Raw genomic sequence first — 18,029 nt, 5'->3', positions numbered from 1 at the left:
TTAAACAAAGTAACCCAAGGGAAAGTTCAAGACTGAGCCTTATTCCAGCTATCCCCAACTCATATGGGTCCTTGGCTGCACACTTCTGCTACAAGGGTGCAGGGGAGCCTTCTTAATGTAAGATGAATAGTTTTAGTGTTCAAATGATACCAAACAGTCTGGATTCAGCAAGCCTGAATTTAGCTTATGCTATAAAATGCAGAAGTACTAGAAATTCAAAGTGCAGAAAATCACAGTCACAACAGCAGCAACAAAAAAGCACAAATTCAGTAGAATACTCCCACAAGAGTGCAGACCACAAAACTTCCTAGTGTGAAATAACTGGTTTGGAGCCTAAGTGCTTAAACAAGAACTAAAATGTTTTCAGAATAACAGACACAATAAGCCTTCGATCAGCAATTCCCAGCTTAGAAGGGTGTAGGCTCTTTTGTCCTTCCCCAAGAGTTTAGACCACAATTCTTACTAAAGTAAAATAACTGATTTGGAACCCATGTACTAACCAGAACAAATACACTTAGAACAACAGGTACATTAAGCCTTCAACCAGTAATTTGCAGCTCAGAAGGGCAGAGGCTACCCTATACTCCCATAAGAGTGTAGACCACAAACCTTCTTAATGTAAAATAACTGGCCTGAAGACCAAGCGTTTAAACCAAAACTAAGACAATTTTAGAATAACAGGCACAATAATCTTTAAACCAGCAATCCCTAACTTAAAAGGATGTAAGCTAACTCCCCTGCCACAAGAGTGTAGACTACAAACCTTCTTAATGTAAAACAATTGGCCTGAAGCCTGGGTGCTTAAACCAAAACTAAGAGGCTTAGAATAACAGTTACAATCTAATCAGGCTACTAATAAGCAGTAATAAATGCAGCAGAATAAATACAATTGAACACTTTTAAGAACAAGCAGCCAAAGCAAAATAAAGTAGCAAAGCAGGAAAAAACACTAATACAGTAAAAGCATCTGAATAAAGTGCATTTTTTAAGTTAGGTGGGAAGGGAGGAAACAGAAGATAATTCAAGAGTGTGGGCCTTCCAAACTGATCTCTCCATACTCAGTTGAATGAGCTGATGAGAATGAACTGGAAGAAATATCCAAAATCACATTTACAGTAGGGGCAGGTAACTCAAAAACCACCAAGTTTAAGAATACAACAATGGTTCAGCAGGTGGGTGGGAAACATAAAATGCAGACAGAGATTATCAATATTCTGGCAGAGTACAGCAAGCAAGTCAAACAAGCACCCCAGCTAAATAAAGATCCCTCCAAATATTTCTAGCTAAATGAGGAATGCTATTTTTCAGCTCTTCCCACTAATTAGCTGATGTTATTCACTGTTTGCAAAGGAATTGTTTCCTAACTTTTCTAACTGACCCTAGCCAAGACCTCTTAAAACTTCAACAGAACAGAAAACATAAAACAAAACAAATGTAATACAAGAAAAAGATAAAAAATAGAAGTAACCAAACCTTAAATGAAAAGCTAAGATTTTGTAAATATATCTATAATCTGCTGTGTCTGAAAATAAATTTTAGTATCTGCACACAGTTTATTAATTTCTGTGTCTTTACTCCTAATATATCTTATGTAGCTATAAAATGATTTCCAGTTATGTTCAATATGCTTGCATAAATTTTCTTCAATTTTGTCTTGATCTTGTCTCATACACTGTTTAATTTCTCTGTCCAGTTTGTTTATATAACGTTTCTAAGTTAGTTTGACCTCTTTTCCATTTCTTATATTTTTTGTTTCCCACCTTAATCACATATCCTGTTCATACGGAAATATATCCTCCTGACCTTGTGTGCCTAGATTCTGATGCTAACCTCCTTTTTTTGCATTCAGACAATTTCTCTTTCAAAACCGTCCACATTTATTCTGCAGTTTTTCTACTGAACACATCATCCCAGTTACTGACTTTTTTTGCTTTGTTTTGGTTCCATACAATCATAGGATCATAGGGGGTTACTAGGCTATTGGCCTTGAGTCCCTTATAACCCTAGCCAAGAGTTTACCCCATGTTTAGACAAATCAGCACCCAATGTCCCTGTCCAGCAGGGACATGGGTGGAATCTCAGGGGTATCTTTTCTGTTTCCCATCCAGTTATCCAGGTTGTGCTTAAAAAGGGGTAAAGAGGTACTCTGCTTGATGTGGAGAAGGAGTCTATTCCATAGATGTGGGAATCTCTGGGACACAAATTTGTCTTGCCAACAAGTCTTACTGATGTCACAGGCCAGGTTGAGGCTGAGCGTGCGGGTTAACTGAGTGGAACTTGAGTTGCAGATATGCAGCAGTCCCATCAAGGTGGGGTCCATGATCACCTTGAATGCTAGACAGAGGTCACGTCTGAGGAGTCTGTATAAAACTGAGTAGAGGGATAGGGCTTTTAGCCTATCTGTGTATGGTAGATGTTAGAGGCCCTGGATTCTCCTGGTGATGAAACTCAGTGGTCTCTCTAGCTAGGTACATGCAGAAAGGGGCATTGTACTCAGTAATGGGCCTCATAAGGGAAGAATACAGGGATGTTATGACCTCCTTGTCCCTGGATGAGACACATTTACTTATGAGGCAGCCATGTAGAAGGCTTTCTGTACAACGGAAGCAACATGGTGGTCAAAAGTCAGGTTGCTATCAACGTCGGTGCCCAAATTCCTCATGACTAACTGTATGCTTAGGACATTGTTATTAATGTGATAATTTGTGGGGACATCACTCTCCCCAAAGGGGATGATGATGCATTTTTTGTTATTCAGCTTGAGGCCATGCTTCTGGCACCAGTCATTTATCTGAATGAGATCCTCTTGGGGGATGTCCACATCACTAGGGGAACTGATGGCAGCACTCAGCTTGCAGTCATCTGCAAACTTGGTCAGCCATAGCCCACTGGTTTTGGCCTGCACCTCAGAAAAGTATATCCCAAATAACAGAGACCCCAAGACCTAACCCTGGGGTACACCACTTGTTACAGGTCTACTGCTAGAGGTGGCTTCCCCTATTTTGACAACATGGGTTATATCAGTGAGCCAGTTTGCTACCATCTGATAACATATGGATTGATGCCTAGTTGAGAGAGTTTATCTATTATGCCTGAGTGGGGAATAGTGTCAAAAGCTTTGGCCAGGTCAAAGTAGGTGGTGTGCACCATCTTCCCTTGTCCATAGCTTTAGTGACTGTCTCAAACAAGTCGACCAAATTTAGCAGGCATGACCTCCCTTTGATGAAGCCAAACAGTGTGGGTTCAAATGTTTGGAGGTTGCCAATGTCCTTGTTAATGAGGCCCATGATAATCTGTTCCATGTCCTTGCAGATCAGGCTAGTTAGGCTGATGGGTGAATAATTTCCCAGATCAGTGGATGCTCCACCTTTGTGAAAAGGGATGACAGTGGCTGTCCTCCACTCAGCTGGGATGAAGCCAGTACTCAGGCTTTGGTTGAATAGGGTGCCTAATGGTGCTGTAAGTTCCTTCCTGAATTCACATAGGATACAGCCGGGGATGTTATCACGTCCAATGGAGGCTGTATTTTTTGCCTTTGAGAGAGCAGTGATGACCTGTTCCCTAGCTATAAGGGGAAGGTGGCAGGTACTGGGGATGTCCTGATTTACTGATGGGGGTCAGAGGGGTAAAGTTTTCACTGAATCTATCAGCCAGCAAGTTTGGTATATCTACAGCATTTGTATATGTGGTTTCCTTGACCACCAGTTCATAACAGATCTGCGTGCTTCCTTTGAGGTTGTGGATATATGTGAATAAGGCCTAATGATTGTTTCCAGTAGAGGTGGCCAATTTGGACTTGGAGTTTGCTTTGGAGGATTTTAGTAGTACTCTTATTTGCTTGTTCAGGCTAAGGAGATATTGCTTCCAGCTGGGCACCTGCTCCTTCCTGGTCTTGGACAGCAATTTTTTCCTTTTGTTATAGAGTTTATTTATTGCATATGTCCACTAGACAGGTTTACTCTTGCTTGCAGAGGATGATTTGGTCCTGCCGGGTATTCCTGATTCCATGCATCTATATAAATGCTTGTATAGTGCTTTGGTGTAGTTTTGGATATTGTTGCCAGTTCCTACAGAGGGGGAGGGGGCTGTGAAGCTGTTTATACCTTCCCTCAGGAGGCTGTAATCAGCTTTGAAGAAGTTTTTATATCTGATCCTAGCTAGAGAGGGGTTGGGGGAGAGGTTGACTTCGAAAGTGACTGCTTTGTGGTTGGATCTTACCAGGGAGGATGATACTATAGAGATGCTGCAGTGGTTACTCATATTGACTAATATGAAGTGCAAGATATTATCACCTCTGTTCTTAATCTTCTATGCATTTGTTTAGATTTCAGTTTAGCAGAAATATCTAGCAATTTAACCTTTATTACGCTGTGATTACTCACATCAATGATGGTAAAACCCAACATGAAGTTCCAGTCATTTCCTTAGGAACACAAACAATATCTAGTATGTTCCATTCCCTGGTAGGCTTCTTTACACTCTGAAGCAATTGTTGTTCATTAACATACACTGTAAATGATTTCCTTACTAATTTTCTTGAATCAATATTATGAAGTCTGTTTCTGGTAAATTTAATTCCTCAGCCATTATTATTTTCCCCACCTGTGTTCATACAAGATATTTATGAATTCCTCTTGGCCCCTTATCACTTAACTTTGGTGGTATATGTTACATGTTCCATGGTTATCTTTATAGTCACAGTTATATCATCTACAGAATTAGTGTCATCACTGAACAAGTAATGATCACAGATTTCATGACACTTTTTAATTCCTATCACAACATCTCCACCTGATTTTTGTTAGAATGTCTGTTACAGTATAAAACAATTATACTTTGACAGAACTAGTTTCCAGTCATTGTTCTTTAACCATGTTTCAAAATCAATAACAACATCAGTCTTTTGGAAATATAGCAAAAGTTCCAATAAAAAGGTCATCATTGATGCTCCTAGCATTATCAACCATCCAACATGGATCAAATGTTGCTATCTGTGAATTGTTACATTTTGACCCAGCAAAATCCTGTCTTGTGTTAATCAAATATTGCAGTATATCTGCTGTAATAATTCTCTTCCCTTATTTTGACAAGTGTATACCATCTGTCTAAATTTATGTGTGCTCAAAATAAAGCTTGGATACTCTATGCATTTTCAGTTTTTAAATGGGCCTTCTATTTTTCATTTAAGTATTTACCAAAATATTTTCATTCACACTGAGCTGACTCTTTTTCTATGTGTGATTTGTGAAAAACATGTCATAACACCTCTACAAGCTATGCCATCAAAAAGAACTGTAAGTTCCCTAACAACAATTACAGTGTCCTTGTGGTTGAGATCATTTGTACCAACATGAATAAAAACAGATCCATACTTTCTTACATTAAGTCATTCTAAGGCCTGTCTGACATCCTCTGTTTTTGTGCCTGGCAAGCACAACTCTAATTGATGTTCATTTCTTCTTTGCAAATATAAGTATCAATTCCTCTAATAACTGAATCTCCAATTACAGGTATATCCGGTAATTCAGGAATATCTACTCTATCAGTTGTTACAAATGAATGATCTTCATCACAATTAGTCTTATTAATCTCACTGCTTTATTACTTATTATATTTGCAAACATATATTTCTCATTCAGCTGTTGTACTTCCATAGTTTGACCCATGTTGTCATCTTTTGTCTTTCGCTTCATTTTTCTTACAAAAATATTCTTTAATACATCAAGGGTCACTTTTGATTTCCTCATTTTCACCTGCCCATTGCCTCTGTTTTATACCTTCTATGTTGGAAAAATAATGTTTTTTTTTCTAGAATGAATGTATTCCTATTTTACAGTGTTGTCATTCCCTGTAATCTTTGATTTACATAACAAAGCACCATCCTTTTAGTATAAATTATCTTAGCTTTATAGATATTCCCCAGGCTTTAATAAACTCTGTGTAGGCACAGTGTACAGCCTACACAGAATGTTAATATGTCCCGTGTACACGGTTCCCCCTGGGCAAGGGAGAGTCGAAGAACCTGGTTATTAAATCAGTGTAGGGAGTGTAGCACTGTGTCTGCAGATAAGTAAGAAACTCCCTGCACTGACCAATTGTATTATTCCAATGTTATTTATTTTTTTAAGTGCATGTTTGTGCAGCACTGTGTGGAGTGCAGCAATGCTAAGAGGTGCTGAGATACCTGCCAGACATCTAAAAATAAAAACCGGATGCATTTAATTATTTACTTAAATGCCATTTTTAAGCATAGCTGAGCAGTTTTGTGTGGCGTGGTGCAATGCTCAGAAGTGCTTATACATAGCTCAGAGGTATATGTAAAGGAATAGCAGAACTTTACATATCCATGTAGATAAATAGGTAGAGTTACAGCCTCATGTGCAGTAGGTCCAGGGTTTGAATACATGGAAGGTAAAATGAGCATTAATTTTTGTAATGCAGATTATGCCAATTATTTTACATTATGGTCTGCTGCAATCCACTAAGCTCTGCTAAGACCTGCTAAGCACCGCAAGCATGACAATGGCTGAAAATGTTTATGCACTGCTCATTTCTGCTTGGCTGGTTTGCGTACTAAGCACTGTTAAGCATACATTTCTGTGGGTATTTGCACTGCTCAGCTCAGTTGCGCTGGTTTGTGTGCTGCTAAGCAATGTGGTGCTTTTTTAAATGTTGCCCAGTGGCGTGTAAGGGCAGGAAAACAGCCTATATTAAGCCCAATAGATGGTTAATACAGCAAAATCCATTGGAGTTCTGTCTCTGTAGGATACTATGGCAGACATTGGTGAGGGTTCACACTTTCTCTAAACAGGAACTACAGGTAAATGGGTGAGGTAGCCCATATTATGAGTAAATAAGTGTGTATTTAGATGTCATAGACTGTTAAAATCATTAGCAAGGATGTGAAAATACAGCATAAAATAAAGTAAATAAATATAATAATAATAAAATAACATGAAATAAATAAAATGTGTACTCTTGGTATGGCTGTATGCCTGGAGTGTCTATTAAACGATGCTGCAGCCAATTCATACATTCCATGCAGATGTCCTCTGCAGTCACTGATATTGATCTACCCCATGCCTGCCAAGCAATTAATGAAAGGTGTTTAGTTTCTGTAATGTACACAAACATGTCTCTCAAGTGTCACTCTGTCACATAATGTAATTAGCAGTGTGTAATCTGTCTGTTGCAGGATTTCCATCGACATGATTACCTAAATTGCAATATATCACTACATCAGCTCACAGTACACCTTGGTAGTTATATAGGTCTACCTGATGTGCAAGTGTTCTGTGTAGTTGTATACCCACAGTTGTTACTGCTTGGCCCATACTGTCCCATGCAAATAGTTTGAGAGATATGTATGTGCTACAGCAGCTATAGGGGACTTGTAGACATAAAGAAAGGACAGACCCATAGAGTAGACAGTAGTACTGTTGTCAAGTTAATAGGCTATAATGGTGCTAATGGACTGTTTTCCTCTCTCTCCTCACCCCTTATGTGCATTTATTTATTATTGTTATCCATTGGTTATGGGTTACTATTAACATATGTTGTTAAATTAACTGTATTTTGGGGCATGTTTTGTATTATTGTTATGTATTATAATGGTGGCATATTAACATATCTTGTTAAATTACATATTTTGATGGCCTTATGCTGTAACTGTTACTATCATGCTGTTACAATACTGACTGTTCTGTCATTTTTTGTTGTGTTTGACATACTATGCATTGATATGTAATTGGGTTATTTCCACTGTTCTGGCATGCTGTTATTTCTAACAATGTTTTGTTCATAACTAACCTACACTTATTGCCATACCTCCATCATCACAGCTCGTTCCTGTTTGGTTGATGGCTATGCCTAACATACCTGTCAACCTATTACAGCTTGAAGCCAGGACAAAGCCATAATTTATGGGGGGACAAAGGCTCAGACTCAATGACAGTGTTTAAATATTTGTCAGAAATTCACAAGTTAATGTGAAAATGACCACAACTATGAGACATACATTCTGACATTCTGCAAACATCTGTATATTTGAGAAGCATGATGCCTACAGGGCACATGTACTACTACAGGTTTGCATTGTTATCAGTCATTGTAGCATGCTGGTATTACTGGACTGTCCCCATATACTAATAATAGGTTCATAGGTTCATAGGTTGGTAGTAGGCTATTGGCCAAAGGGCCTATACAAGCCTAGCCATAACAATTCCCTGGCTATTTCTTCCCACACTATTTACTTCCCTGGACCCCTGTCTAGCAGGGTGACTGACGTGATCCCTGGGGTGAATTTCCTTTCTTCCATCCAATCTTCAAGGTTTCTTTTGAAGAGGGCCAAAGAGACGCTCTGCTTGACATGTATGGGCATTTATCTCTCATGGGATTATATTTCAAATGCTGCCCACCTATAGGAATCACCTTTGGCTTTGAATGTTCCAGGAATTCATTCCCAGTTGATAATTGCCTGGGGTGGTTTCCTAGGGTATCATCTGTCACCCTAAAGGTTACAAGCAGAAGCCAGTTTCTACCAATATGCTGTTCTGCAGAGATATGGATTAGAAAATGACCGCTATCACTGGATCGAATGACACAAGGGCTAGACTTTGAAAAATGAGGGAACATCTTCCATATATCTGCAAATAGAAAAGAATGGAGATGGTCAATAAGCTTTTCAGATATGTTGATGAAAACCATAACTACAATGGCAAAAACAATGTAGTGTCATGCAGTTCCAGAAATGTATTTTTTGGCAGATTTTTTTTATTTAAACTTCTCAAGTTACTGGTTGAACTCAGACTTTCTTCTAATTTACTGACACTGGAGGCTGAGAAACCTGGATGGTGAAGGCAGAGCAGTTGAGGAAGCTAGAGTTAATGGAGATGAAATACCTGAGATAGTTAGTAGGGTGCACACTGTGGGGCAGACGAAGAAATGGGGCTATCAGAGCAGAGGCCAAAGTAGCCATAATGATAGAGAAGGTCAAGTAGAAGAGATTATGGTGGTTTATTCACGCATGCAGGAAAACAGCAGACATTTTAGTAAAGCAGATTTGGGACAGACAGGAAGAAGTCAAGAGGAAACCAGGATGTCTAGACAAGAGACAACTGGATTATATAAGAGAAGACATGAGACAAGTGGGCTTGGGTGTTGAAAAAGGTTCTGAATAGAAAGAAGTGTCACAAGTTGGGGCAACATCCCTACCTCATGTAGGAATGAGAAAAGGAAAGGTTATGATGATGATGATGATCTTGATGATAGACAACATCTCGTTTTTGCCTCGTGTCACTAAATGTCATATGACACACTGTCCCCCAAATGCACAGTCACCAATGTAAAACTATTCTATATCATATGATATTTTAATATTATCTTTATTTTCCTGTACACAAGTTGGAACTGTACTGTTACTCTCTCTCTCTTGATACGTGATTTTCATTACCTTTCTTGTAGACCTATTACTACAACCTTATTCAGCTAGTTAACGTTCTCTTAACTCTCTCTTAACAGTATTCCTCTGCTGCATTTGATTAACTGTCTAAATACCTAAGAACTGGACAAGATGGAAGGTCAGCCTGTTAAGTTATACCTCTGTTGCCAATCTTTTCATACTAAGTCTCCTAAGACAGTATACTAACTGCCTTCTGCTCACAGATAATGAATTTACTGTCATTGGTAATAATTCTGTCTGTGAGAGGTGTAATGACCTAATTAATCTGAGGGCTTCTCTCTCACTTATAAACTTTCCCTGTGAACTTCACATACCTCCCCCGCGATACTTCTCTAATCACACCAAAATGTCTTGTGCTGAGGCTGTAAAACAATCACTCTCAGATCTTCCTAGAAATAAGAATATTAAGTCCCAACAAAACTCAGGCTGCTCATCCACTTCATGCATGCCCACCATCCAAGCATCCTGAGAACAAACACTCTCAGTCTATCACCTTGAACTACAGCAGCAATGGAAATGTTTTAGAGATAGGTGACTCTATTGTCTGGCATAGTAACTCATCACTCAGAAGGCTGGACAAAGAGAGGGTTACAGTCAATTGTCTTTCAGGTGTCAGAATCGCTGATGTTATAAGGGCTTTAAGGACCTTGACACTTGTAAAATATAACTACGGCATGATAGTGGTACATAAAGGAGTGAACACAAACTGGATTGTAGAATTCTTAGGGACATCCAAAGAGAAATGTCAGAAATTTCCAGGCATGTTACAAATGCAGATAAGACACTAGTGCTGAGTGGAATCCTTCCTTCACCTCAAATGATGCCTAATTGCAAAGAATAGCACACTGCTAATTGTCTGGCAGTGGCCATATGACATATTAGTGGGAGTTCGTCTGTAGGGGACACACCACAGTGGACTGCACTGCTGGGTGTTGGAACATACAGCAGAATCTGTCACAGCACACAGGGACATACCCCAGTATTGCTACCATTTTGGTGTTATCCACACACATACAGAGTTGCCAGACTGTGGGGTATGATGTGTGAGGGAGCAGTGGACAGTGCAGGCCATTATGGGTGTGCTTGATCTGTACATAGTGGATGTCAATGTATGTGACCCTGTAATGAGTTCCCCTTTTGTTGTCTTTCAGGAAACATGTACCACCGAAGACATGCCCCCTTCTCAGAGGTGGAGAATGACACGATAGTCGAGGGACTGAGACAGCACCATCGTATCTTGTTGTCCAGGGGGAGACATAATCGGGAGCAGCGGGAAGCATTATGGGCAGACCTTGTGCGGGATTTCCATGAGACTGGCCGACAGGACGGAACCTATGAGCAGGTCTGACACCGGGCCACAGACATGCTGAATGCTGCATGACGAAGGGCAGCTGATGTTGCCAGAGATTGTGCCGCTACCAGTGGAGGGCCAGTGACAGAACATCCGCTCACAGACACAGAGGAATTTCTGGCAAACCTAGGAACACACAACAGCTCCCAGACATCCATCACACCATACATCGTTGAGGTGGGTGCCACAGTGTTCACAGCAGAGGAGTGTCCAGGTAAGTATACTGTGTTCACCAGTGTAATACTGTATCAGACATTGTGGCAGGCTGTACATATCTGTACATGGGTGTTAGGTCTATCTGCATTGGGGGGGAGTTAGAATTTATGCACAGTTGTAAACACATACTCAGAATGTCAGCAATGCAGCCAGTATCACAGTAGGTACTGTATATGTGGGTATATGCACATATTACCTTGTAGTGCTGCAACATTTGGTGATGCTGACAGTACCTCTTGCTCACCTTTTCATAGGTCCATCAGGAGTGGCCCAAGTCCATGGTCCTGTACCTGGTAAGTGTGATAAAGTTTTTTATGGATCATATATACCCTATGAAGGTTAAGGGCTGCATATTGCCCTATGTACAAATGTTGTGCTTAGCCATTGTAGAATATTTGGATGTTCCATTCTGGAACAGATAACTACAGTTCATAGACTGGTTAGTCACAGGTGTGTACTTGCACGGCCATCAACACGTCTGCACTTATAGTTATGAGTGGCTACACAGCCTGGTATATATGAGACAATTACTCTAAGATGCCTGTTCAAACACAAAAGGGAGATGCTACATACCACAGGCAGTGACACTAGTACTGACATATCATTCTCAAGACAGGTGTACTGGGTTATGTGTAGGTCTATCATGTATAGCGCCATATTTCATACCTTACAGATAAATTGTGCTGGCAACTTTACCTGGATGTGGCTGACGTGCATGTTCTAAAAGGCTTGACCTGTCTGTGCATGTTGGTGTGAGGTTTTCTACTGTGCATGGGAGCGGAGATGAGAAGATGTGTGTCTGATAATGCAGTTGGGGATCCTCATTTTTATGAGTCTGTGTGGATTACCATACATAAAAGTGCAGGTAGTAATGTACTGCTTTTGTCTTGGTTTTTACAGGTGACCAGGGGGTGGGTTAGAGTCTGTCCCCCTAACAACGTGTTATCAGTGTCTCATTGAACTCTGATGATGATGCAGGCCATAGTGAGGCACAGGTGGGGTTGTTGGAGGCTGAATATGTCCAAGAGGTTGACATTCCTCTTCTGCACCCATTATCACTTCACACAGTCAGTATGCCCACACATACCCAGTCACCAAAGGTCACAGATATTGGACAGTCAGAGGGTGGCGACATTGAACAGGACAGTGTGGCAACTATGGCATCAGTGAGTGCAGACACTAGCCATAGCTAGACAGCTGATGAGGTCCCACAACAGGCATATTGACAGGGGTGCTCATAGGAGGACTGCTGTCCATCCACCACCTGTCCCAGGTATCACATCACGGGTCACTCAGCATGTATTTCAGGCTGTCTTGGAGGCACAGGCATGTTTTGAATGCAACACCAGATGGATGTTTAGGGTTATGGACATAGCACAGTGTGACATATGTGACTGCATCCACTGAATTGGCGACACCCTGGATCAGTTCACTGATGCAGTGGACAGATGGTGGGCACAGACAGTGTCTGTCTTGGACCGCACATTGTCTGTTCTGGAATATCTGGTTGGACTTGGTTGTCATCCACATGGACGTAGGACAGCAACACCATCTGCTGAGAATCCACATGGTCATGCACATCCACCCTCCCATAGTGGCAGTACCTCCAGCTCTACAGAGGGAAGTGTGCTGTCCACATCACAACATGGCAGGCCATGGGCACATGGTCCTGAGTGGTCCCATGGGGGGCACAGCCCCAGTATTTTGCAGTCACCATCAGGTACTAGCACTGAATCTGACCTTGGGCATGGTGGTGCCAATGCTATTCCTGGCCTAGCCGGTTCCCATGTTTATAGCCAGAGATGGTGAACAGTTCACTCTACCATGTATGGTCCACAGCTGTCCAACATACACATGTGTGGGGCTAGCACTGGGCTTGCACACACTCAAACACCACTGTCACATGCAGTTCACCTACAGACAGATGGCACCTCTCCATGGCCCATCTAACTTGGACCCCTCCAGACTCACACACATGCCGTCAACTGTTTGGCACATCCTAGGTCTCTGGCACCCCCACATCACACCCTGTGCCTGTGATGATCACTGTGCCACATCCCTGCCATCTATGCCATTGATGCAGGGCAATGCTACTATGTGTCTGATGCACAGGGTGTCTATATCACTTGACATGTACTGGTTTAGTACAGCATTGTCTTGCCATGACACTTGTGGGGAACTATAGGTACTGTGTGCTGGCATGCATCAAGACTACACAGCACACATTGTACATCTTTGTTGCATGATGTTGGACTGGTGGTAATGTTACAAAATGACAGTTGTGTCATGTACACATGGTGGTAATACAGTGGCACAGGATGCCATGGCAGTACAGCATAAATATGACATCAACAGGGTACGGCAGAACATGTGCATGGCACCCTAGATGCATATGTGTAGAACAGCCTATCAGGGATAATGAGGACAATCAGCGTATTCCTACATTCATAGTTTGTGATAAGGTCTGCTACCATGGCCACATGTCACCTGAGTTATCTGAGCTTACACATCTAGAAGGTGTGGTGATGGAGTTGACATGTCTACAAATACCTTATGTCTGGGTCAGATAGGTGGCGGACATCAGTTATGATAATGTATATGATGGCAATTTAGGTCCAGCAGCTAGTGAAAGGGCCTACAAGTGCATCATCTTTGCATGGGGATAGCCCATAAGGCCATGTCTGTAGTTCTGCACAGAGATATATTTGTATATACACAGAGTTGGGTGATGTGAGATTAGAACCCCTACCTACCTACTACTACACAGTACAGCTTGCAGTACTTATCACATGCACCATAGAGTGCATCTGATAGCAGAGTGTCAGCCAGCACTCTTAATGTAGATGACATCAGCAGGCCTTGTAGAGGAGGGCAATGCAGAGGCCAGTAGCTACTCATAGGGCCATTATTGCATAGCCATTGCATGGGGATAGCTCATAAGGCCATGTCTGCAGTTCTGCACAGGGATATATTCACACACATACACACAGAGTTGACTGATAGGAGTTTAGCACTCCTACCTATCTACAGCTATACACTACAGCTCACAGTACTTATCATATGCACCACAGAGTTTATCTGATATTAGAGTGTCAGCCAGCACTCTTAAGGTGGATGACATCAGTAGGTCTTGTAGAGTATGGCAATGTAGAGACCAGCAGCTAGTTACAGGGCCAAAAGGGTATAACCATTGCATGGAGATAGCCCATAAGGCTATGTCTTTAGTGCTGCACAGGGATGCATTTAAAACCACAGAGGTGGATGATATGAGACGGGAACCCCTACTACACACTGCAGCTCACAGTACTTATTATATGCACCATATAATTTATCTGATATTAGAGTGTCACTCAGCACTCTAAAGGTAGATGACATCAGCAGGCCTTGTAGAGAATGGCACTATAGATGCCAACAGCTAGTCACAGTGCCATAAAATGCATAACCATTGCACAGAGACAACCCATATGGGCTGTGCGTAGTGCTGCATGAGGATCCATTTACAAACACAGAGTTGGCTGATGTGAGATTAGAACTCCTACCTATCTACAATTACACACTGTAGCTCACAGTATTTATCACACATGCCAAGGGCTACTTCTATTTTATATGTGATTGCAGGCACAGTACTTCTGGAGTATGCAAAGTAAGTTTGTGTTAGACAGCATGTGTAGCTTGAAGAGTGATATTGCTTGGTGCTGTTATAGGTTCATAGGTTCATAGGTAGGTACTAGCTATCTACCCAAGGGCATTTATAAGCCTAGCCAAGGTGTGATGGCTTTCACTGCCCCATTGATTAATTAACTGATCTTCTGTCAAGCAGAGCCAATGAATGATCCCAGGGGTGTATTTTCTGTTACCCATCCACTCATCAAGGTTTCTCTTGAAGAGTCTTAGTGAGGGGCTCTGCCTAATGTAGTTTGGAATTTTGTTCCAAAGCATGGGGAGTCTCTGTGACAGAAATCTATCCCTTCAGCATGTTATATTTATTGTTGTGGTGAGGTTTACCTCACTACAGCATGTGGCTTGCAGTGACTTGGATTTCTTTAGGTGGAGCATATCCATCAATTCTGAGTTGGACATGGCTTTGTAAGTCAGGCAGAGATCACTTCTGAGAAAGCGATATACCACTGAGTACAGCCGGAGTTTTTTCAGTCGGGCTGCATAGGACATATGTTTGAGGCCAGTAATCCTCTTGGTGAGGTACTTTTGTGGTCTTTCCAGCTCTTGGAAGTGTCTTCTGAGGTACATCCCAAATGGGGCATTGTACTCTATGATGGGTCTAATGAGTGACGAGTAGAGGGGCACTATAACCTCTTTTTTTTTAGATGCGAACCCGTTAGTAATTAGATGGGCCACATAGAAGGATTTCCTAACTACTTTGGCAGTAGGATTGTCAAAGGAGAGATTACTATCTACCTGGGTCCCCAGATCTCTTATTACCTCTTCTGTATTAAGAGGGCTGCCACCTATGTGGTAATTTGTGGGTGATTTGTTTTTCCCAAACGGGATGACTGTGCATTATTTGGCATTTAGCTTGAGGCCATGACTTTGACACCAAGTGTCTGTCTCAGTAAAGCCCTTTTGGAGGATGTTCGTGTCAGCAGGAGAGTCAATTATGGCTCCCAGTTTGCAGTCATCGGCGAACTTGGTTAGCCATAGTCCTGTGTTTGCCTGTACTTGTGAGAAGTATATGCCGAACAGTAGGGGTCCCAGGACCGAGCCCTGTGGGACACCACTTGTGACTGGTTTAGAGTCGGACCTGGAGCCCGCTTTTTTACCTTATGAATTCTGTCTGTAAGCCAGTTGGCAACCCATCTCGTGACATAGGGGTTTATGTTCAGGCAGGTGAGTTTTTCTGTAATACCCGAAAGGGGAATGGTGTCGAAAGCCTTGGCCAGGTCAATGTAGGCTGTGTCAACCACCTTTCCCTTGTCTATGGCCTTGGTGACTGTCTCAAAGAAGTCAACCAGGTTTAGTAGGCATGATCTGCTCTTAACAAAGCCTAACTGGGTCGGGTCAAGTGTTTGGAGGTTCTCAATGTCTTTGTTAATGAGTTCCATGATTATGCGCTCCATAGCATTGCAGACCAGGCTAGTCAGGCTTATGGGGTGATAGTTACCAGGGTCAGTTGTGGCCCCCTCCTTTGTGGAGAGGAATAACCGTTGCTGTGCACCATTCTATGGGCACATAGCCTGTGGAGAGGCTGAGGTTGAACAGCGTGTTTAGGTGGGGGGTTAGGTCATTCTGTAGTTCGTGCAAGACACAGCCTGGGACATCATCTGGTCCCATTGACGCTGTGTTTTTTGGCTTTTGAAATGGCTGTTTTCACCTGTGCATCTGTGATTTTTGGGAAACTAAACTTTTCCAGTATTGTTGTGGGCTGTTTTGGGGGTGAGAGGGGGGTGAAGTTTGCACTGAATCTATCTGCCATGATGTTGGCAATATCAGTAGGTTCATTATATTTTGTGCTATTTTGTACTAGTTCACTGCATATCTGTGAGTTGCCACTAGATTCTTAACATAGCTAAAGAAGACTTTGTGGTTATCTCTTGAATCCTTGGCTATTTTTCTTTTAAAGTTAGCCTTGGATGATTTCATGAGGGACCTTAGTTTCTTACTGATACTGATCAGGGATGCCTTTCCTTCTTGTGATTTGCTTTTTTCTGAACTAGTCTTCTATTGTATAGCCTGTTTATGGCAGGGGTCCACCAAACTGGTTTCCTTCTCTTAGAGGAGTGAGTCTTGGTTTTCCTAGGGATGGTATGATCCATGCATCCTTGTAGGTGCTCACAGAGTGCATTTGTAAAGGTTTCTGCATTTTTGGGCAGCATTATCCTTTAGTGTGGGGGCTGTGAAACTTACTACCTGTCTTAAGTAAGGTGAAGTTTGCTTTAGAAAAGTTTTTACTGTGGTTTCCTTAGTTGGGGGTGGTGGTGGTAGGGGAGTTTACCAGCTGATCCAGGGCATTTGAGTTGATGAATTCCAGGAAGTGCTGGGCCTGGGAGTTTGCACTCGAGTAGTTTTCCCAGTGAATGGTAGGGTAATTGAAATCGCCCAATACCAGGGTGTTTGGTAGGACCTTCATGTTTTCCAGTGTCTCCAGAAAGGTGGAGTGGTGGTCCTGGGTCATGGAGGGTGATCTGTAGCAGGCCAAAATTTGCATTGCAGATTTGCCCGATGTTAGTTGCACATGGATGATCCCAGAGGTATCATGCTGTGCCACTAATCTGAAGGGGTAGGTATCCTTGATGAATATGGATACACCCCCTCCTTTTGTGTTTCGGTCCATGTTCTGTGGCCGAAACATGTGATATGAGTTGTAGCCCGGTAGTGCTGGGGTGCTCTCTGGAGCCTTGAACCAGATTTCTGTTACTGCACAGATGTCAGCATTATCCATACTGAGGAGTGCTTCGAGCACGTGCATTTTGAGATTTAAACTCCTGGTGTTGAGTAGCATAACCCTCAGTTTTTTGTTAATTGTGCTGTTTACAAAGGTGGGTTTGACTTTTGAGCCTTGCCTATAAAAGGCACTATGGGGGCAGCATGAGCCTTGGCCAGTATTCAAAAGCCTAGGGGTGACAGGTGCAAGCCATCTCTTGGGAAGCAACGCGGCTTGTCGAGCATGTCGTCCCAGGCTGACAGACACTGGATCCCCTTTGAATGATACCAGAAGCTTAGCCAGTTGTTGAAATTGATCATTTTTTCTTTATACTGAGGTATCATTCTTGGTGAGGGCAGGATGCTGCTCAGGGTCAGGGTCATACCGGCCTGGGCTACATGATCAGAGTGCTCTTCCATGTCTCTTTTCATGTAGTCCAGGGAGGTACATCTCAGGTCATTCACACCAACATGAACAATGACATAGTCATATTTGTACTTGTTCTGGAGTGACCTGAGTGCTTGTGTTATGTGACAGATTCTGGCTCCCAACAGGCAGCTAATAGCAACCTTCTGTTTGTCCAGCCTTGTGAGTGGGACATCAGTGTGCCTGACTATAGAGTC

The sequence above is a fragment of the Protopterus annectens genome, chromosome 8.part0 (assembly GCF_019279795.1).
Source record: "Protopterus annectens isolate FY-2018-M chromosome 8.part0, PAN1.0, whole genome shotgun sequence".
Classification (NCBI taxonomy): domain Eukaryota; kingdom Metazoa; phylum Chordata; order Ceratodontiformes; family Protopteridae; genus Protopterus; species Protopterus annectens.
Note: the sequence above shows the minus strand (reverse complement) of the source record.